The 23450-nt window shown below is 31.4% G+C and overlaps 1 long non-coding RNA gene across 1 annotated transcript; it reads left to right on the top strand.

Annotated features, from left to right (window-relative positions):
- The first annotated feature begins 13597 nt into the window (after positions 1-13597).
- LOC136222035 (uncharacterized) lies at positions 13598-22170 on the top strand. The gene is made up of 2 exons (XR_010685467.1): positions 13598-13717; positions 21112-22170. It is a non-coding gene; the product is annotated as an uncharacterized lncRNA (long non-coding RNA).
- Positions 22171-23450: the final 1280 nt, after the last annotated feature.

Consider the following 23450-nt stretch of genomic DNA (forward strand, 5'->3'; position numbering starts at 1 on the left):
TTTAGCTTGGGTCAAAGGTTTCCACATTGTCTAGATCGATATGACTCGATGTATGTCGTCAACCTTCTCATGTGTCATGTTAAAATTATTTCTGGTCAGGCTCGACCAAGCTGGATTAGCTGTATTAATCATTTGGCTTCGATGCACACGGTAATTTCTTGTATTTTTTATGACGGCAATCGTATGCCTGATAGCCTAACAAAGCATAAGTTAAATCATTTCGCCAGGTTTTAATGGGACTCGACTCCAGACTTCGGGAATAATTACATCTATGATGAGTTTTATTCGCTTGAAAAAATTTAGATTTTTGTAGTTTTTTTTTCTTTTATCGTTGTATCACTCTCCTCTCATTTTTCTATTCATATTATTCGGGTTGATTGTTGGATATTGTTGTTCATGGTGCCAAGTTGGTTGGGATGTCCGATGCTACCTCTTGTACCTCTTTTCCACCTTTTAAGAAAAGAAATATATCATATTTATAAATATTCTTTTGTAGGTCATACATATATCTGAACTTGAAACGTTGCAATTCCAATTTGTTTATTGCATCCTTTTTTGTAATCCTTATAAATGTTGCTTTTTGAAAATTTCATTATTATTCTCGATGTCTAATCTTTTAAATTTCAAATTTTTCATATATATTACCTTTTATTCATATCATAATATGAATCTGACTATTACAAATAATAGAATTAATTAATCGTATAACTTATGTCAATTCAAATTTTTTAATTAAGTAGTTACAGTTTTATGTGATATCATATTAACATTTTTATATCATTATAATAAAACTTTTAAAGTTTGGAATAACGATAACTAAAAAAAAATCATGAAAAGTATCTACACACGTGAGCCTAGTAAATCGACTAAACATAATGGTAGAAGTGTGCAATTCTTCTTATGCCGATTTAAATAAAAACTAACAAAATTTTAGGTGTCCCTAATAGCATAAAATAACTATGAAATTCATATTGAAGTCACACATTAAGCGTAATAATATAGTAAAAATAAAACAAGGAGAGAGTGTGAGAATCGAATTTACATAGAAATAAAAGTAGAGTTTTATTTAATTTTGTGATAATTATTAGATATACAAAAGATGTGTTTTAGCAATAACAATGGCATCGAGGTTTCTGATTCTTGGGTTTCTTGCAAAAACCGCCACCTCTATTACAACCAGGGCAATGGTCAATGCATTTTTGATCTTGTCCTGGTGTGCATCCTACTTCTTCATGATCATTGCAGCATAACGATTTATCAATTGATATTCCACGTCCCATTATCTTACTACTATTTCCGCACACCACCATCATTGCTATCAATACTACTATGCATAATCCCTTCATCATTTTCATTCTCTATCGTAAACAATAAAAATATGAATATGTGATTTTTCTCTAATTCCTCCGTAGTATTTATATTCGAATTTAGCTTCATCGATGCCTTATTTTATTGGTATAAAATTAACATCATACTTTTATTTCCTATTCAACCATATTAATTGCAACAAAATGAATTCCAGTATTAATTAGAAAATTCATAATGACTTTAATATTGCATTAAATTAGGATTTAATCTCCAACAGACACAATTGAATACCTACTGTCACGTCCGTATCTAAAATTTCTAATTTTTATTTTCGGAATAGATAGTGTTCACTAATTATAAAATTTAAGTATATTATTAAGTTCAATTTAATGTTTTTATGTGTAAATTAGTAGTTATGGGTAAATTTTATAAAATAAATAAACTAAAAGGACCAAAATCATTATTCTTCCAATTAGAAATCATACATATAATTTATTATATAGGTATAGTTTGTATTTTAACATTAAATTTCATGTGAAAAAAAAATAAACAAAACGTGGCATTAAATTTAGGTATATTAAAACCACATGTCAATAATTTAGTTAATATATGTACATATGTCAACATTATATTCATTTAAGTTTTTTTTCAAAAATTTATATAAAAAAAAACATCCTATATATATTAGATAAGAAGATGGTTTTAATTGTTTTTTTATATATCAAATTGGGTTTAAGGAGTTATGGAGGAAAAAGTTTTTTTGGCTCACAACGGAGTACATCGATTAATTTTCGGTGACGTTTAGGATCAACTTTAAATGGATTACACTGATTAATTTTTGGTGACCGACAAACGACATTTCGGTAACTGTATTTTAGATTTAAATTATTATTTTTAAATGTTATAAGTATGATTTTGAGTAAGTTAGGTTCCGTTTCATTAAATTTTAACATCTTTACGAGTAGTGATTTATCAAGTCTATATTTTTCTAATAAAAATATAAAATTTAGAGAGTTGTCCTTTAGATTTATCGAAGTAAAAATTCAATTCGGTATTATGACTTTTAGCAGCGCCACGAGTTTAGAGATATATCGGTCCAAATTAACAACATTGGTTTAAATTAGTTTAGTTTACATGTTATAATTTCGGTGATAAACGAGAATAGTCCGATAAAAGTATTTGGTGGTATAAAATTTAGTTTTAAGTTATTTGATTAATATTTAAGTGACTCTAAATTATCGAGTTAAAATAAATTATAAACTAGAAGGACTAATACCGATATTTGTTAATCGATATAAATTTGAATATATAAATTTGAACCTAAAATTAGGACGAGTATACTCTTAGTAGTTTAATGTAGTTTAATGAGTCCAATAGTAATTCGGTTTAGAATTTTTGTTTCGGTGACCGAAAATAGTCCGATAAGGATATTTACTTTTAACGATATTAAATTTTATCGATGTAATATTTTGAACTATTAAATTCTTGGAATTCGATTAGATTATGAATCGATGAGTTTATATGATATTTTAACTATTTTAGTTATATTATTAAATGATTATTTGATTTTAAATATTGTGATTATTTTTGAGAAAATAGTTAATTGATGTCAGATGATTTTGTGGTTATTGAATGAATTGGAAGTTTGATTGTGAAAGGAAATTTGAGCACGTTATGATTTTCTGAATTTTTATATCCATCTAGAGTAATCCGGACCGGTGGTTTTGATAGTTGAAGACCATGTTCAGTGAGGGACATGGCCTGTGTACACAGTGTAAAGACCTAGTCGGGTATTGGCACCGAAGTGTGGGGTAAGACCAATACGGGATTAGGCAAGGTTAAAAAGACGTCTCGATTATGTGATATATGTGGTTATGGATTGATACATAAGGGGAGAAACTCTAGAATGTGTAAGACTAAATCAACGATCCAAAATAAAAGTCAACAAAAGACAAATACGGTTGAGATTAAAGATCTAGAAGAGGAAGAGAAGAATACCCAATGCTCTCCTATAAATAGCACCTGATAGTTGTAGTCTAATTTAATTTTTCTATTATTCTTACTTTCACCTTCTTCTTCTGTAACTATACCTTTGATTTAGTTAAGATGGTATCAGAGCATTCTTGAGTCGTTATCGATTCCTTTCTCGTTTGCGATCATTCTTGATCTCCTCTTTCTTTCTTTCTCTTCTCGATCGATTTCGATCGATTGACTAGCTTCCGCATATCTTTTCTTTCTGAATCAAATCAATTTCATCATTTGATTTCCATGGCTCGCAGGGTTGATGAAACGAGTCCGTTTTATGTTCACCCCAGTGAGAATCCGGCATTAGCTCTCGTTTCTCCGGTGTTAACTGCAAAGAATTACCATTCTTGGTCCAGGAGTATGAGAATGGCATTAATGTCTAAAAATAAGGTAGATTTCATTGACGGAACTATTACCAGGCCTGAATCTACCGAATCGAATTTTCCGGCGTGGAGAAGATGCAATCATCTCATTCTTTCCTGGTTTGTTCACTCTGTCTCACCTGCGATTGCCCAGGGGATTTTAGGTTAAGAATCGGCCAAGGTCGTTTGGGACTCCCTCAAAGAGAAATTTTCTCAACGTGATGTTTTTAGAATTGATGATTTGCAGGGTGAGATTTATAATGTTGAGCAGGGGGATAAAAGTATCACTGATTATTACACTTTCTTGTGTAATCTCTGGGAAGAATACAAGGATTTAAGGGCCTATCCCTCGTGCGTATGTGACGGGTGTGCTTGCAACGCTCTTAATATAATTAAAGAGAAGCAGGAATCAGATCTTGTCATTTGTTTTCTCAAATGTCTCAATGAATCTTTTTCCACTATTAAAACTCCTATCATGGTTATGGATCCTCTCCCTGCTGCCAACAAGGTCTTCTCAATGGTGTTACAACATGAAAGGCAAATTGCCTTACCTGTAATGACATCTCAGCAAGAACTGGTTGCTTTTGCACAGAAGGGAACTTTTCAATCCAAGAAACAGCCAAGAAGATCTTTTAACAATCAATCAAAGAGCAACACTGTATGTACTCATTGCGGGTATGTTGGAGGCCACACTGTAGATACTTGCTACAAGAAGCATGGCTATCCCCCAGGATTCAAAAAGAAAGACAGGAATGTCAATGTTAATTTTGCTGACATTGACAATCTTGACCAATGTGAAGAGGATGTCGTCGTTCATGATTCAACAGATCACAGGGGCAATTCTCTTGCATCTACTACAAATACTGATGAAGGGTTTACCCCAGCATAGATGCAGCAACTGATGCAGCTGATACAGATGAATAAGTCTGGTGGGTAGGCCAACGTTCACTTCGCCAATGCCTGTGGAACAGCTAACTATACCACAAGTAAGCCTAAACCCATTACGTTGAATGTGAATTCCTGGATTTTAGATACTGGGGCTAGCAGTCACATTGTTAATTCATTAGCATATTTTAGGAGTTATAAGCCTGTGCACAATTGTTATATTAATTTGCCTAATAATCAGAAGTTGAGAGTTGAATATATTGGAGATATTCATTTTTCAAATGAGTTTGTGTTGTGTGATGTCCTATATGTGTCAAATTTTGCCTTAAATCTAATTTCGGTCACACAACTTACTGCCTCTATGCAGTATAACTTAGTTTTTTCTGCTCATCATTGTCTTATCCATGACTTGAAGAGCAGGAGGCAGATTGGTTCAGCTAGTGTGGTAGCTGGTCTCTATCACCTAACTGACCCTGAGCCTGTTTTCAATCATGTGTTACATACTACTACTCATTGTAATACAGACGAATTATGGCATTTTAGGCTAGGACATCTACCTAAAGATCAAATTCTGTGTTTGAATAAATCGTTTCCCGATATCTCAGTGCCTTCTGATTTCATTTGTGATATATGTCATTTTGCTAGGCATAAGCGGTTACCATTTCATGTCTCTACTAGTTCTAGTTCTGCTTCGTTTGAGCTTGTTCACGTTGATATTTGGGGTCCTACCCATGTTTCTATTGCAGGTTATAGATATTTTGTCACTATTGTTGATGATTTTACACGTTTCACTTGGGCTGTTATGGTTAAACTCAAGTCTGAGGTGTCTGATGTGATTAAGCATTTCGTTGCTATGGTTCAGACTCAATTTGTTAAAACGATTAAGGTCATTAGGTCTGATAATGGTCCTGAATTTTATATGGTTGAGTTTTACAATAAATTAGGAATAATTCATCAAACGAGTTGTGTTGAAACACCTCAACAAAACGGGCTTGTCGAAAGGAAACACCAGCATATTCTCAACACCGCTAGAGCTTTAAAGTTTCAGAGTCATTTACCCAATGGCTATTGGAATTTTTTTGTTGGTCATGCTGTGTTCTTAATAAACAGGACACCCACTCCTTTGTTAAGTAACAAATCTCCGTTTGAACTGTTATATGGTCATGTTCCTAATTATTCTGATTTAAGAGTGTTCGGATGCTTGTGCTTTACTGGTACTTTGCTCCAAAATCGGAGTAAATTTGATTCTAGAGCAAATAAGTGCATATTTCTTGGTTATGTGCAGGGACAAAAAGGGTATAGGGTGTTGGATGTTCACACTAATAAGATTAGCGTCTCTAGGAATGTCAGGTTTTATGAAACTGTATTTCCTTATGGAAATCCTGACGTTCTTGATAGTTTTAATTTAGAAATTAGTAGTGATAATTTGAGTAATGATGGGTCTGTGGTTGTAGAGTCGTCACCTTGTATCAGGAAGTCGTCTAGAATGCGTAATCAGCCCCAATATTTGAAAGATTATCATTGCGCCTTAGCTAACTCGGAAACTATTATTGGGATGGAGCAAGATATATGTCACCCTATATCTTCTGTTATGACTTATGATAAGCTTTCCCAAAACCAGAAAAAAATTTCTTGCTCTATCATAACCGAAACTGAGCCCAAGTCATATCAGGAGGCTTGCACTAATCCTAAATGGAGAGAGGCGATGCAGGCTGAAATTGATGCTCTTGATAGAAATGGGACTTGGGAAATTTGTTCTTTGCCTAACGACAAAGAGGAGGTAGGAGCCAGGTGGACTTTTAAGATTAAGCGTAATAGCGATGGTAGTGTCGAGCGTTATAAGGCAAAATTAGTTGCAAAAGGTTACACTCAGCAAAACAGAGTCGATTTTTTAGAAACCTTTTCCCATGTAACCAAGATGACTACTATTAGGATGCTTCTTGCATTAGCAGCCATAAATGGTTGGTTTTTAAAACAGCTCGACATCAACAATGCTTTTTTACATGGTGACTTACAAGAAGAAATTTACATGAAACTTCCACCTGGAATTGAAACTGACATAATTAATCCTGTTTGTAAATTAAAAAAGTCCCTTTACGGCTTAAAGCAGGCTAGTCGGCAGTGGAATAGCAAGCTAACTGCCTCGCTAAAACAATTTGGTTTTCAACAAGCTGATTCTGATCCTTCTTTATTTACTAAGTTTAATGTTGATAAATTCATTGCTTTAGCCGTTTACGTGGATGATATTATACTGGTTAGCGATAATATGTCATCAATCGTTCAGGTCAAATCCTACCTTCATGCTTGTTTTAGCATTAAGGATTTGGGAACTTTAAAATTCATGTTAGGTCTGGAGATTTCCAGGTCATCTGCAGGTATTTTATTATATCAGAGGAAGTACACTCTTGATCTGCTTAGTGAGTATGGCTTCCTTGAAGCTAAGCCATGTAATACCCCTATTTCTATGTGTGATGTTGATATAACCGAATCCGAGTGTTTAGTTGATATTACAGGATACAGACGCCTAGTTGGAAAGTTACTTTACTTGACGAATTCCAGGCCGGACATCGCATTTGCAGTACAAAGATTATCTCAGTTTTTGCACAAGCCACATGAACATCATTTAAGAGCAGCCCACCGGATACTTCGCTACCTTAAGCTTCATCCTGCTCAAGGTGTTTTTTATCCGTCCAACTCTCAACTTCAGCTCAAAGGGTTCACTGACAGTGATTGGGGAAATTGCAAAATCACTCGGAAATCAGTCACGGGTTTGCTGTTTTTCTGGGAAACTCTTTAATTTCATGGAAATCGAAGAAGCAAAACACCATCAGTCGATCTTCATCAGAATCTGAGTACCGGACAATGGCTTCCACTGCGTGTGAACTGCAATGGCTTCTATTTCTTCTAAAGGATCTGCATATATATCACCCTAAACCTGCTCTACTGTATTACGATAATCTATCTGCCATCCATATAGCCAAAAACCCAGTCTTTCACGAAAGAACCAAACATATTGAAATCGACTGCCATTTTGTTCGCCACAAGGTTCAAGCTGGAATTATTCACCTACTGCCTGTACCGTCTGCTGATCAATTGGCGGATTGTTTTACCAAACCTCTCCATTGCCCTGCTTTTCATTCATTTCTTCATCGACTTAGGATTTTAGACGTGCATAATTCTCAGCTTGCGGGGGGATGTAAGACTAAATCAACGATCCAAGATAAAAGTCAACAAAAGACAAATACGGTTGAGATTAAAGATCTAGAAGAGGAAGAGAAGAATACCCATTGCTCTCCTATAAATAGCACCTGATAGTTGTAGTCTAATTTAATTTTTCTATTATTCTTACTTTCACCTTCTTCTTCTATAACTATACCTTTGATTTAGTTAAGAGAATGGATATAAGGTTTCATGTTTTCGGTTCTAAGCTGATTTTGATATAAGGTTTTATGTCTTCAGTTATGAGTTGATTTTGATATAAAGTTTTACGTTTGATTAATTACGAATTTCATGGATTACAAATTTGGTTTGATAAATCGTTCCATTGATTACGGATTTGGTTTGATAAAGCGTTTCATTGTTTACGGATTTGATTTGATAAAACATTTGATTGGTTACGAGTTATTTGGATTAAATGCCGATATAACGATATCGATAATTATCTGTGATTTGAGTTGATTTGATAACGTGATTTTAAGGTTTTTAAGTTTAAGTTTTATATTATCGAATCGATAAAGTATTCACGTATATTAAATAAATAATAAATAAATTCTAGATGGTCTGAATAAGCGTTTTTGGTCTATTTTTAAATTAAGTTAAGTTAGGAAATTAAATTAAGTTTTTAACATGTTAAAAAAATGACGATTCGAAATCGTAGATCGAGATACTAAATATATTGCGAATAGTAGTAGCGATAAAATGAAATTATATAGCTATAAAGTGAAGTCTATTTAATTCATCAATGTGTCAATAAATTGAGAGAACTACCTAAAATAGGTAGAACTATGTGGCTTTGATTCCCGATTTAAAGATTAAAGTACGTTCGGGATACGTAGGAAATTTGATAGAATTATCAAGTCCAAGCCAAATAAATAATAAAACTTTAGGTAGTCTAAATAACATTTTTATCTATTAGAAAATGCGTTCGGGTTTTAGACTGTAGAAGTTCGTTATCATGTTTTCTGTTCATACCTGATGCCGTTTTGGGTCGGGTGTGACATTTTGGTATCAGAGCTCTAGGTTAAATTCTTCGGACCTAACGTGGTTTTGGTCGTTGAACGTTTGGTAATTATAAAAAACTGATTGAGAAAATAATTAAGACAGATTATATGATATGTATAAATTTTGAGGACGAAATTTATTTGGGAATTGAAATTTTGAAGGTTATATAGTTTGATGCGAGTTAAAACAAAATATGAGAAAACAAGTCGATATGAATTTCGAGGACGAAATTCTTTAAGGTGGGGAGAATTGTCACGTCCGTGTCTAAAATTTCTAATTTTTATTTTCGGAATAGATAGTGTTCACTAATTATAAAATTTAAGTATATTATTAAGTTCAATTTAATGTTTTTATGTGTAAATTAATAGTTATGGGTAAATTTTATAAAATAAATAAACTAAAAGGAACAAAATCATTATTCTTCCAATTAGAAATCATACATATAATTTATTATATAGGTATAGTTTGTATTTTAACATTGAATTTCATGTGAAAAAAAAAATAAACAAAACGTGACATTAAATTTAGGTATATTAAAACCACATGTCAATAATTTAGTTAATCCATGTACATATGTCAACATTATATTCATTTAAGTTTTTTTTCAAAAATTTATATAAAAAAAAAACATCCTATATATATTAGATAAGAAGATGGTTTTAATTGTTTTTTTATATATCAAATTGGGTTTAAGGAGTTATGGAGGAAAAAGTTTTTTTTTTTTGGCTCACAACGGAGTACATCGATTAATTTTCGGTGACGTTTAGGATCAGCTGTAAATGGATTACACTGATTAATTTTTGGTGACCGACAAACGACATTTCGGTAACTGTATTTTAGATTTAAATTATTATTTTTAAATGTTATAAGTATGATTTTGAGTAAGTTAGGTTTCGTTTCACTAAATTTTAACATCTTTACGAGTAGTGATTTATCAAGTCTATATTTTTCTAATAAAAATATAAAATTTAGAGAGTTGTCCTTTAGATTTATCGAAGTGAAAATTCAATTCGGTATTAAGGCTTTTAGCAGCGCCACGAGTTTAGAGATATATCGGTCCAAATTAACAACATTGGTTTAAATTACTATCTTAGATATCAAAATAGACCAATAGAAATAGTTGATTATTTTATATTGTATTAATATAAAATTTGTACAATCGTTTGGAATATAAAATCGGTACGGATAGACTCGTACAAGTGTCAAGAGTCTAACTGAACCTGCGGTCGGAACTGACGATATCAGTTTAGTTTACATGTTACAATTTCGGTGATAAACGAGAATAGTCCGATAAAAGTATTTGGTGGTGTAAAATTTAGTTTTAAGTTATTTGATTAATATTTAAGTGACTCTAAATTATCGAGTTAAAATAAATTATAAACTAGAAGGACTAATACCGATATTTGTTAATCAATATAAATTTGAATATATAAATTTGAACCTAAAATTAGGACGAGTATACTCTTAGTAGTTTAACGTAGTTTAACGAGTCCAATAGTAATTCGGTTTAGAATTTTTGTTTCGGTGACCGAAAATAGTCCGATAAGGATATTTACTTTTAACGATATTAAATTTTATCGATGTAATATTTTGAGCTATTAAATTCTTGGAATTCGATTAGATTATGAATCGATGAGTTTATATGATATTTTAACTATTTTAGTTATATTATTAAATGATTATTTGATTTTAAATATTGTGATTATTTTTGAGAAAATAGTTAATTGATGTCAGATGATTTTGTGGTTATTGAATGAATTGGAAGTTTGATTGTGAAAGGAAATTTGAGCATGTTATGATTTTCTGAATTTTTATATCCATCTAGAGTAATCCGGACCGGTGGTTTTGATAGTTGAAGACCATGTTCAGTGACGGACATGGCCTGTGTACACAGTGTAAAGACCTAGTCGGGTATTGGCACCGAAGTGTGGGGTAAGACCAATACGGGATTAGGCAAGGTTAAAGAGACGTCTCGATTATGTGATATATGTGGTTATGGATTGATACATAAGGGGAGAAACTCTAGAATGGATATAAGGTTTCATGTTTTCGGTTCTGAGCTGATTTTGATATAAGGTTTTATGTCTTCGGTTATGAGTTGATTTTGATAGTTTGATTAATTACGAATTTCATGGATTACGAATTTGGTTTGATAAATCGTTCCATTGATTACGGATTTGGTTTGATAAAGCGTTTCATTGTTTACGGATTTGGTTTGATAAAACATTTGATTGGTTACGAGTTATTTGGATTAAATGCCGATATAACGATATCGATAATTATCTGTGATTTGAGTTGATTTGATAACGTGATTTTAAGGTTTTTAAGTTTAAGTTTTATATTATCGAATCGATAAAGTATTCGCGTATATTAAATAAATAATAAATAAATTCTAGACGGTCTGAATAAGCGTTTTTGGTCTATTTTTAAATTAAGTTAAGTTAGGAAATTAAATTAAGTTTTTAACATGTTAAAAAAATGACGATTCGAAATCGTAGATCGAGATACTAAATATATTGCGAATAGTAGTAGCGATAAAATGAAATTATATAGCTATAAGGTGAAGTCTATTTAATTCATCAATGTGTCAATAAATTGAGAGAACTACCTAAAATAGGTAGAACTACGTGGCTTTGATTCCCGATTTAAAGATTAAAGTACGTTCGGGATACGTAGGAAGCTTGATAGAATTATCAAGTCCAAGCCAAATAAATAATAAAACTTTAGGTAGTCTAAATAACATTTTTATCTATTAGAAAATGCGTTCGGGTTTTAGACTGTAGAAGTTCGTTATCATGTTTTCTGTTCATACCTGATGCCGTTTTGGGTCGGGTGTGACACCTACATTAAGTAGAACACCGTTAGCAAAATAAATTTTCTATCACGAAATTAATATCTGGTTTAAACACAACACAATTGCTATTTTCTTCATTAAAAACAATATCCAATGTGTAATGAGGGATTAACATAACAAAAAAAATGTACAACAAACCATTATTGTAAAATCCATATCCCCAAATTTCAGGTGATAGTTTTTTGCACTTTAATGAGTATATGTTGGACCAAAGGATAAGTGCAACTAAATGAGAATATAAACCTTTCACTTCAATAAAACCAAAATTTAAATCTATAATTATCTCCCAAATACTTTGAGAAAATAATTCTTTTTCTCACTAAAATAATAATCACAGAACATTATCACTAATGTAAAACAAAATTACAAATCTAACATTATTGTTAAAATAATGTTGAATTAATATTGACACTAATATTCATTATTTCTCGTATTTCGTATTAATTATCAAGTTCGAATAAACTTTACAAGTTTATATATGTTTTTTTGTATTTTACAGAAATATTTGAAATTAAACAATCAATGACATTCCAATATGATTATAACATTATTCTTTTTCTCTAAAACATTATTCTTTTTGTAATTAGTTTGATGTAATAGAAGATGATATAGTTTCATTTCTTACGAAAATGATCATTTTATATGTTAGTTTTCAAACTTATATTCATGTTCTCAATATCCAATGTTCTCAATCTTTTCTTTGAAAGACCAATATTCTCAATATTATTTTTTATACGTAGAATAATTTTGAAAATGACAAAACTTCGTTATTAATACGATATTGGCATGTGATTTACTAGAAGAACAAAATAAATATAAAGGACAAAGAATGGTATATCAAGTTCACGTGTGTGATATGTGCATGTGTGTAATAGGTCTAAATTTACAAGTTCAAGTGTGATGTAAGTCAAAATATAAGTGAAAAATGCAAAAAATCAACACACTACAAGCTAAAGTGTGTATTTATATATTAAGTCGTCTCTTTTCATGTCCTTATTTTTTTCCGAAGTGTTTCTGGCCTTACAAATACAAAAATGACTATATGTTGGAAATAAAGTTTAGTGGAACTAAATGATAGCAAACACTGCGTACCTCAGCAAAAGAAAAATTTTAATCTACAATTCGTTACGAAATACTTCGATAACGTTATTCTTTTTCTGGCCAAATAAAAATAGAGAACATTAATCTTGATGTAGAATAAACTTACATGCTTAACACTATTGTTGAAAATAGTATTGAAATTATATTGACATCAATATTAATTATTTCTCTTATTGCATATTAACTATCAAGTATTATCAAAATTTTGAATAGTTTCACCATAATACACCTCTGAGTTTAATGAGATTTCACTAAAATACAGTGGTTTTCTAAATCTTCCTTGGGCTCCCTTCCTTCGAAAATCAGTTATGCCTCCTTCTCGCTCAATGATTTATTGGCATGTTTTCCTTGCGTATCTCCGCATTACAGACATGCTTTGTAAGCGTGGTTACAACTTGTGTCACGTCCGTGTCTAAAAATTTTCGATATAGATTTTAGAGTATTAATTAATTACGATTTTAAATGTACTGTTGGGTTTAATTTAAGATGTTTAGGTGTAAATTAAAAGTTTTGAATGTGTTTTATAAAAAGCTATAAATGTGAGGGCTAAAATCAATATTTATTACAAAACTATATATACATAGTACGAATTTGCAATAAAAAAAATAATAGTAATAATAATAATAATAAAATTATTACATGGAATCAAAATGGTGGGAAGACACTTGTGATTTATGTGTCAACTTTATGGTTTAAGATAAAGTTAAAAAAATCCATGTGTCAAGTTTATGATTTACAGAAAAATCATGTGTCATATAAATAAATATCATCATTTTTATATATAAATATATAGCTTACCTAAAGGGTGTGGAAATAAAATATATATATATATAGATATAGGTATAGATATAGGCGGATAAAAAGAGGGCTTAGAGAGAGTTTTGAATAGAGAGAAGAAAAGGAAACGAAATGAAGGATCAAGATGGTGAGCAATTACAAATGTATTTTATTTGATAAAAGGGTAAGTTTCAACTCTTTCTTATTTCTTATTTGATTATAAACCAAAAATTGTTATTTTGCTAGTTGAATTGTATAAAGATTTGTAGAGGATAGTTAATGTTAAATACTTAATATAAACACAATTTTATTTAATTGTTTAAAATAGCATCTTTTATGATAATATTATTTTCTTTTTCTTAAGGTCTAGTTAAACAATTATACATTAAAATAGACGGTCAATTGGAGGTTTCGTGTCACGTCCATGTCTAAAATTTCAATCTTCGATATAGATTATACTATAATTTTATAGTCTTAATTAATTAAGATTTTAAGTATACTATTGGCAATAATTTAATGTGTTTAATGATAAATTAAAAGTTTTGGTGTAAGTTTAAAAGAAATTATATTAAAAGGACTTTAACTGAATTTTTTCTCAATTAATAGTTTTGATTTACGGGGTAAAAGAATTACAAAGAATAAATTATGATTAAATTCTTAATATTTAAATTGTATACTTTTAATAAATAAAAAAAATGGATGATGGTTATAAAAAAAATAAATAATAATAAAATGGAAAAAAAAACGTGGCATGTATTGCAGATATCATAAAACACTTGTAAAAAGTGTAAATACATGTTCAAACACATGTCTTTAAATTGTATAAATAAATGAGATTTGGTATTTTATAAATAAATATATATATATGTTTTTACTTTTAATTAGTATATAAAGGAGAGATTTTCATCTAAATGGGGACATCTAATGGAAATTAAGGGGGGTTTCTTTTCAATGAAAAAAAAGGGTTAAAAAAGGGATATATATATGTCTTTTGAAAGAATATATCTAAGTGTTTCCCTTTATTTTAAGGTTATGGATATTGGAAATTTTGATATTCGGTTCGATCAAATCACAAAGAAATAGGATACGAAATTATCATTATTGATTTTTTGACAACAACGTGTGATCGACGACGATATTTCGGTAACTCTATTTTAGATCTAATATCTTTAAAATGTTTTATGAGTAAGGTCGGTTCTATGAGTAAGGTCGGGTCTGATATTTATAATAATTTATTAGTTTGCAGGTTACTAATAAAAATATAAAATTTAGACAGTCTTCCTTAGATTTACTGAGCTGAAATTTAATTCGGTATTAATAGGTTTTTAGCAGTACCACGGGTTTAGAGATATATCGGTACAAATTAACGTCGGTTTAAATTACTATCTTAGATATCAAAATAGACCAATAAATATAGTTGATTATTTTATATTGTGTTAATATAAAATTTGTATAAGCGTTTGGAATATAAAAATTGTACGGAAAGATTCGTAGCAGTGCCCTTCCGTCGTCGGAGTTAACGGTATTAGTTTAGTTCACACGATACAATTTTGCTGGCAAACGAGAATAGTCCGATAAACGTTTTTGGTTTAAAATTTAGTTTTAAGTTATTCGATTAATATTTAAGTGACTTTAAATTATCGAGTTAAAACTAATACATTATAAATTAGAAGGATTAATACCGATATTTGTTAAATAGAGTTTATATAAATTTGAATATAAAAGTTGGTAGAATAATTTGGATATAAAATTATGACGAATATACACTTAGTAGTTAACGAGTCTAATAGTAATTCGGTTTAGAAGTTTCAGTGATAGAAAGTATGATAAGAATATTTATTTTTAACGATATTAAATTTTATCGATACAATATTTTGAGCTATTTAATTCTTGGAGTTCGATTAAATTATAAATCGGTGATTTTATACGAGTTTTAAGAATTTTACTTATATTAAAAGAATATTTAATTTTTAAAGGATTTTGGGTATTTTGTTTGCAAGCTATTTTGAATAATTATGATTATTTGTAAAATAGTTAATTGAAGGCAAATGGTTTATGATTATGGAGTAACTTGGAAATTTGACTGTGAAAAGAGATTTGAGTATATTGTGATTTATGATTTTATATATATCCATCTAGAGTAATCCGGATTGGTGGTTTTGATATTTGAAGACCATGTTCAGTGAGGAACATGGCATGTGTACACAGTGTAAAGACCTAGTCGGGTATTGGCAGCGAAGTGTGAGATAAGATCAATACGGGATTAGGCAAGGTTAAAGAGACGTCTCGACTATGTGATTCTCCATATGTGGTTATGGATTGATTGTCAAACCCGATCCTAAACAACATCGGGCAGAACAAAAAGACGAGATAACGAACACATAATCCTTTACAGTACGGTCCCAATTCTAAGTCAAATGACATGTAACTTAATATATAAACCTTTATAAACCTTTATCCAGTTTATCACCAGTAATTTAACAAAAATTATCTCATAACTTAATACTATAAAACCGCATCTGGGCATCACAATCAACAGTAAATTTTATTTCCTATTATCTAATCATCAAACTATTCTTCAAAACCAGTTTCATTCAGCGGTAACATTAAATCTATATTTCTGTCACTTAATTCCTACACTACACGAACAAATGATATTGAAATTATATATATTAGCTAATCTCATAGTCTAATAAACTCTTGACAAGTCGAATTATAACTAATTTCCTTTACTTTTGCTCTCTAGTCGTTATTTTATTCTCAAACTCTGATTCTCTCTACAATATTACAAAATCTATAGTTCTATCACAAAATCACACCACACGAATACCACAATCTTAACACTTATATCTTTACTCTTCTAATCCAATAATCAAATAAATCGAAATAAACATTTTCCTTAAACTCTCAAAGTTAAGGTATCTACTTGGCTTGGACTCGATAATACATTATTATCAAGCTTCCTACGTATCCCGATATTTTGAAATAGGGAATCAAAGCCACGTAGTTCTCTTAATCTTAGCATGTCTATCTTTTTACATCTAATACGATACCTACTCTTTTATAATATCAATTTTGACTCTAGTCAAATGTTTATATCCTAAATAATTTACACTCTTAATATCTTCCAACCACTTACGAACTTAAACACTGTAATATTTTTATCATAACAATGATATATAAAATAAATTTATATCATCTGATTATCTTATTTCATTTATTTAATTTTTATTATAGTAATTGTTAATTTCACATATTGAACCGAATTCGTTTTCCTCCATAAACAACTCTTTTTTTTTCAAGACAATTCAACTCAGGGTCTAAGCAATTCTTTTTTTTTTACCATATGGATTTAATTAAAGTACAAACGTATCTTTAACCTAAACAAATCCAAATCAAGTCTTAATTCTAAAACTACTCATTCTACCGGACAAACCCGGTTCAAAAACATCTCAAAGTCCTAAAACGACTTTTTTTACCAAAAACGACTATCATATTTCTAGCATTCACGAATTTCTAATTTTAGCGACTCCAACAATCTAGATGTTCATACGTTCATCTTCTTATAAACTTAAGAAGTTCATAGCACAACTTCCTTATTAATCTATTATTTACCAAGGAAAACAATAGATGAATAAAACATGTAACAGCAACATGTATTGAAAAATATATCAGGAAGTTCATATATGAACTATAGTAATCCTCAATGCAAATCATATAGAAATTCCTATAAGGAAATAAAATATTGATTTCAATTTATAATAAAGAAGGTAGTAGAAACCCTTGAACTAAATATCCCCACAAATCAGACCCTTAAAGCTCTTAATCCACAAAAATCATAAAAAGAAGTCATAAATTACCAAAAGAAAAACAGATAGAATCCGAACAACTAGAATGACTTACCTCCTTACCTGCATGCCCAGATCCGACCAGAGGAGATCTAGAAAAATTCACCGATCTATAACCAATCTCTCCTGAAAAGGGTCATAGAACCAAGAAAAACAAGGAATCTAAGCTAGAAGCTTAATTTTCCACCGGTGAAAGCAAGTGAAACTCACTGAAACCATTCGAAACTAAAAGGAACTGTTCAAATTAGCCGGAACCAAACAGAGATCGACACAGACCGAAATAAAAATCCCTCTATGAATGAATAATAAGGTCTATTTCATAGGCAACCATGATCTGAGGAAAAAGAATCGGACCTTCTAGAATCCCTTCGTGTACTCGAGATAGGGAGAGAGAGACAAAGAAAAGAGAGGATACCGGATAAGAGAAACTCCCCTTTTTAATTCCAATTCCCTAAAATCCAAAATAATCCTTAACAAAATAATCAGTCATTTTCCTACCACATTTTTCCTATATATTTTCCTTTTGTACCCCAAACTTATCTAATTATGATGTTATACATATTAACTTAATATTATAACCCTTAATTAATTAATTTTTTTTTAAATCTAATTCCATTATATTAAGTTATCTTAATTATAAGAATTTTTCCAACATTAAACAATTGATATAACTCCTTAACATAAAAATAACTCTTATTCTACCTTTTTAACACAAATTAGTTAATTATTAAACTAAAAATATTATATAAACCTAATATCAAATTATAATTAATATTTTTGGACACGGACGTGACATTGATATAAGGGGAGAAACTCTAGAATGGATATAAAGTTTTATGTTATCGGTTATGAGTTGATTTTGATATAAGGTTTTACGAGTTTGATTGATTACGAATTTGGTTTGATAAAGCGTTTATTTGATTACGAATTTGGTTTGATAATGCGTCGGTTTGATGGAACGTTGTTCGTTTTGATTCGTTTTGATAAAACGTTGTTCGTTTTGATTCGTTTTGATAAAACGTTGTTCGATTTGATTCGTTTTAATAAAATGTTGTTCGATTTGATTCGTTTTGATAAAATGATTTATATAGAGAGAGATTATAACAAAGTGAAATGTACAATTAAAGTATTAGCGTGTCATTCAACGTGTCAATAAGTTAAAACGAGTTAATAAGTTAATAGAACTACCAATTAAGAGAACTACCTAAAATAGGTAGAATTTTGCTGGCAAACGAGAATAGTCCGATAAACGTTTTTGGTTTAAAATTTAGTTTTAAGTTATTCGATTAATATTTAAGTGACTTTAAATTATCGAGTTAAAACTAATATATTATAATTAGAAGGATTAATACTGATATTTGTTAAATAGAGTTTATATAAATTTGAATATAAAAGTTGGTAGAATAATTTGAATATAAAAGTTGGTAGAATAATTTGGATATAAAATTATGACGAATATACACTTAGTAGTTAACGAGTCTAATAGTAATTCGGTTTAGAAGTTTCAGTGATAGAAAGTAGTCTGATAAGAATATTTATTTTTAACGATATTAAATTTTATCGATACAATATTTTGAACTATTTAATTCTTGGAGTTCGATTGAATTATAAATCGGTGATTTTATACGAGTTTTAAGAATTTTACTTATATTAAAAGAATATTTAATTTTTAAAGGATTTTGGGTATTTTGTTTGCAAGCTATTTTGAATAATTATGATTATTTGTAAAATAGTTAATTGAAGGCAAATGGTTTATGATTATGGAGTAACTTGGAAATTTGACTGTGAAAAGAGATTTGAGTATATTGTGATTTATGATTTTATATATATCCATCTAGAGTAATCCGGATTGGTGGTTTTGATATTTGAAGACCATGTTCAGTGAGGAACATGGCATGTGTACACAGTGTAAAGACCTAGTCGGGTATTGGGAGCGAAGTGTGGGGTAAGACCAATACGGGATTAGACAAGGTTAAAGAGACGTCTCGACTATGTGATTCTTGATATGTGATTATGGATTGATATAAGGGGAGAAACTCTAGAATGGATATAAAGTTTTATGTTATTGGTTATGAGTTGATTTTGATATAAGGTTTTACGAGTTTGATTGATTACGAATTTGGTTTGATAAAGCGTTTATTTGATTACGAATTTGGTTTGATAATGCGTCGGTTTGATGGAACGTTGTTCGTTTTGATTCGTTTTGATAAAACGTTGTTCGTTTTGATTCGTTTTGATAAAACGTTGTTCGATTTGATTCGTTTTAATAAAATGTTGTTCGATTTGATTCGTTTTGATAAAATGATTTATATAGAGAGAGATTATAACAAAGTGAAATGTACAATTAAAGTATTAGCGTGTCATTCAATGTGTCAATAAGTTAAAACGAGTTAATAAGTTAATAGAACTACCAATTAAGAGAACTACCTAAAATAGGTAGAACTACGTGGCTTTGATTCCCGATTTAAAGATTAAAATATGTTCGGGATACGTAGGAAGCTTGATAGAATTATCAAGTCCAAGCCAAATAATTAAATAATACTTTAGGTAGTCCGAATAAAGTTTTATCTATTGGAAAATCGGTTCGCCTTTTAGACTTGATAACACTCATTATCTTGTCTTCCGTTCATACCCGATGCCATTTGGGTCGGGTGTGACATTTCGGTTATTGTTTTTATGAGATTTGGATTGAAATCCAATATGATTTTTATGTTAGTGATATTTTGAACGAAAGATTAAAATGGTTTTGTCCATCTAGGATTGCCCGGGGTAGGAGTTGTAAGTTGTTAGGCCATACCTAAGGGCGGTATGGCCAGAGTGCACGGCTGGTAGTCCTAACGTTAGGCAAGGCGAGATATGAATGAGATATCTCGATTATTGATATGATTGATGTTATGATAAGCTACACGGGTGGAATTCGAGGATGGACACACACTCAAATTTTATATTACGTTTTTAAAATGCTAGATGATTTGATATTTTACGTTTGTTTGATTAAAAGTTAGTTTGTTAAAGCGATTTATTTGATTACGAGTTGGTTTGTTAAAGCGGTTTATTTGTTTTGATTCGGTTTGATAAAAACGTTGTTCGATTTGATTGTGTTTTGATAAAACGTTGTTCGATTTGATTCGTTTTGATAAAACATTATTTAATTCGATTCGTTTTGATAAACTGATTTATATATATAAAAACTATAACAAAGTGAAATATACAATTAAAGTATTAGCGTGTTATTCAAAGTGTCAATAAGTTAAAACGAGATAATAAGTTAAGTGAACTACCTATTAGAACTACCTAAAATAGGTAGAACTACGTGGCTTTGATTCCCGATTTAAAGATTAAAAGACGTTCGGGATACGTAGAAAACTTGATAGAATTATCGAGTCCAAGCCCAATAAATAAATAAAACTTTAGGTAGTCCAAATAAATTTTTATCTATTAAAAATAGATTCGTGTTTCAGACCGACATGTATTCGCTATCCTATCTTCCTTTCATACCCGATGTCGTTTTGGGTCGGATGTGACAACTTGGCTTTTCCCTGCATTCTTTGTTTAAAGGAGACTGAAACTCTTAATCATGTTTTAGTTAGCTGTGATTTTGCTGGTGCTCTATGGAAAGTTGTTATGAATATGTTTGGTTCCAGAGTTTTCATCCATGGCAGCCTTATAGACCTTATTGATTTATGCTCATCCTTATAGAGCTCACTGGGTTATTATTATTTTTTGGCAGCCTCCCTCGGTTGGTTGGATGAAAGATAACATCGATGGCTGAACTATTAACTCATTCAGTGTTGCTGGTGTAGATGGTGTATATTTTCCGAACTTCTCGTGGTTACCCTCGGGGGATTCTCCCTTTTCATATTAACTCCTCATGCGCTTTATGATAGGGGCATTTTGTCCCTATCTTTTAGCGTGAATTACGGTTTAATTATGGGCTAAATAAGTGAGTTTAATTACAAAATTAATGTGTTTTTAATAAAATAACAAAATAAAAATAAATTCTATGCTTTTGATTAATTTCCTTTGTTTTCAGTTAATTTCGGAAAAATAAACGTCAAGCTAACTCGGCTGTCGAGAATTGTATTTCGCAGGTACAAGCAAAGGAGTAAAATCCACCGACACACGCGGGGCGTTCAGGAGCAATTCTTCAATCTAAGTTTCAGAAGCTCAAGTACGCGAGGCGTGTTCCAAGCCACGCGGGGCGCCAAAGACATGATTCAAGCGATTAAACTCCAGAGGCTCAACCACGTGGGGCGTACTCCAACCTACGCGGGGCGTGGCTATGACAAACAGTCTGAATCTGATCCACACACAGTCAATTATCAACGGAATGGGCAAACACGCGGGGCGTCTGCCTGTCCACGCGGGGCGTGTTCATGACATCAGGCCTGAATCTGATCCTCATGCAGAAAATTGTCAGCGGAATGGGCAAACACGCGGGGCGCCTGCCTGACCACGTGGGGCGTGTCCTGGGAAAACTGCAGAAATAATTCAACTTGTGTATTTACGATTCTACCCCCGAGCTTGATGTATAAGTAAGAGTGATTAGCACTCATTTCAGTATTCAATTTTCCATGTATTAGAGTTCCTCACACCTTGAGAGCTTGTGTAATCCTCCCGTTACTCCACCGAAGTTCCGCTCCATCCACATTCACCAAGCTCGAGAGTTCCACCTCCAAGTCCTAAGAGACGACCTTGAGTCCGGTTATCTAGTCTTAAGGGCCGATTATTCTTCCCTTTCTACTTGTTAATTAGCTTGTACTCTTTCTATGTACTAGGCTTGGTTGTATCCTGTATTTTCGTATTCCATATTTATAATAATGATTTACGATTCCATTTTCACTATACATGTTAATGTTTATTGCTTGTTTTGATACTTATAATTGATTATGGTGTAGGTCATTTACGAGCTCCGAAATCTATTAGGAATCACATAGGTGTTGCCTCACCGGAGTTGACAAACCGAAAACCGTAGGAATTGACGAGCCACGGAACTTACGGGCCCTAGTTTCTGATCCTAAGAATTAGAGTCGCCTTAAGGGGAAATCACGACTCTAGAACCTCACGGAGTTGTTCGGTCTATAAATAGTCGTCTTTGCAAGAGTAAATCATTAATCGTATATATTTCGTGTTGTTTGTCATAGGTTATAACTTATCATCACCCGTATCACTCTAAGAGGACTCGAAATACATGAGAATTGTCTCACCTGTAGTTTAGGAGTAGCTTATAGTTGTCACCCAACCAACTAAAGTATTCACCGCTTAGATAACGTGTAAAGTTTAATACTTGTAGTTATAAATCACGTGGATTCGATACCCAGTCTTAACCGGATTATTACTTGATACGACGGGGTACACTTGCCCCTACGTAGTAGCGTCTAGTAGACTTAGAGCACTTAGAAAGATTATATCCATAACCCCAGCACTCACTTATCATTATATTTTACCGCTCTACCGAACACCCATCACTTTATTGGAGTAGCTCAAAACAGTAATTCATGTTATTAATTTAGCTTGGGTCAAAGGTTTCCACATTCTCTAGATCGATATGACTCGATGTATGTCGTCAACCTTCTCAAGTGTCATGTTAAAATTATTTCTGGTGAGGTTCGACCAAGCTGGATTAGCTGTCTTAATCATTTGGCTTCGATGCACACGGTAATTTCTCGTATTTTTATGATGGCAATCGTATGCCTGATAGCCTAACAAAGCACAAGTTAAATCATTCCGCCAGGTTTTAATGGGACTCGACTCTAGACTTCGACAATAATTACATCTATGATGAGTTTTGTTCTCTTGAGTAATTTAGATTTTCTTAGTTTTTTTTCTTTTATCGTTGTATCACTCTCCTCTCTTTTTTTCTATTCATATTATTCGGGTTGGTTGTTGGAGTTTGCTGTTCGGGGTGCTAAGTTGGTTGGGATGTCTGATGCTAACTCTTTCCCACCTTTTAGTAAAAGAAATATACCATATTTATAAATATTGTTTTGTACGTCATACATGCATTTGAACTTGAAACGTTGCAATTCCAATTTGTTTATTGCATCGTTTTTTGTATCCTTATAAATG

Source organism: Euphorbia lathyris, chromosome 3 (assembly GCF_963576675.1).
Source record: "Euphorbia lathyris chromosome 3, ddEupLath1.1, whole genome shotgun sequence".
NCBI classification, from domain to species: domain Eukaryota; kingdom Viridiplantae; phylum Streptophyta; class Magnoliopsida; order Malpighiales; family Euphorbiaceae; genus Euphorbia; species Euphorbia lathyris.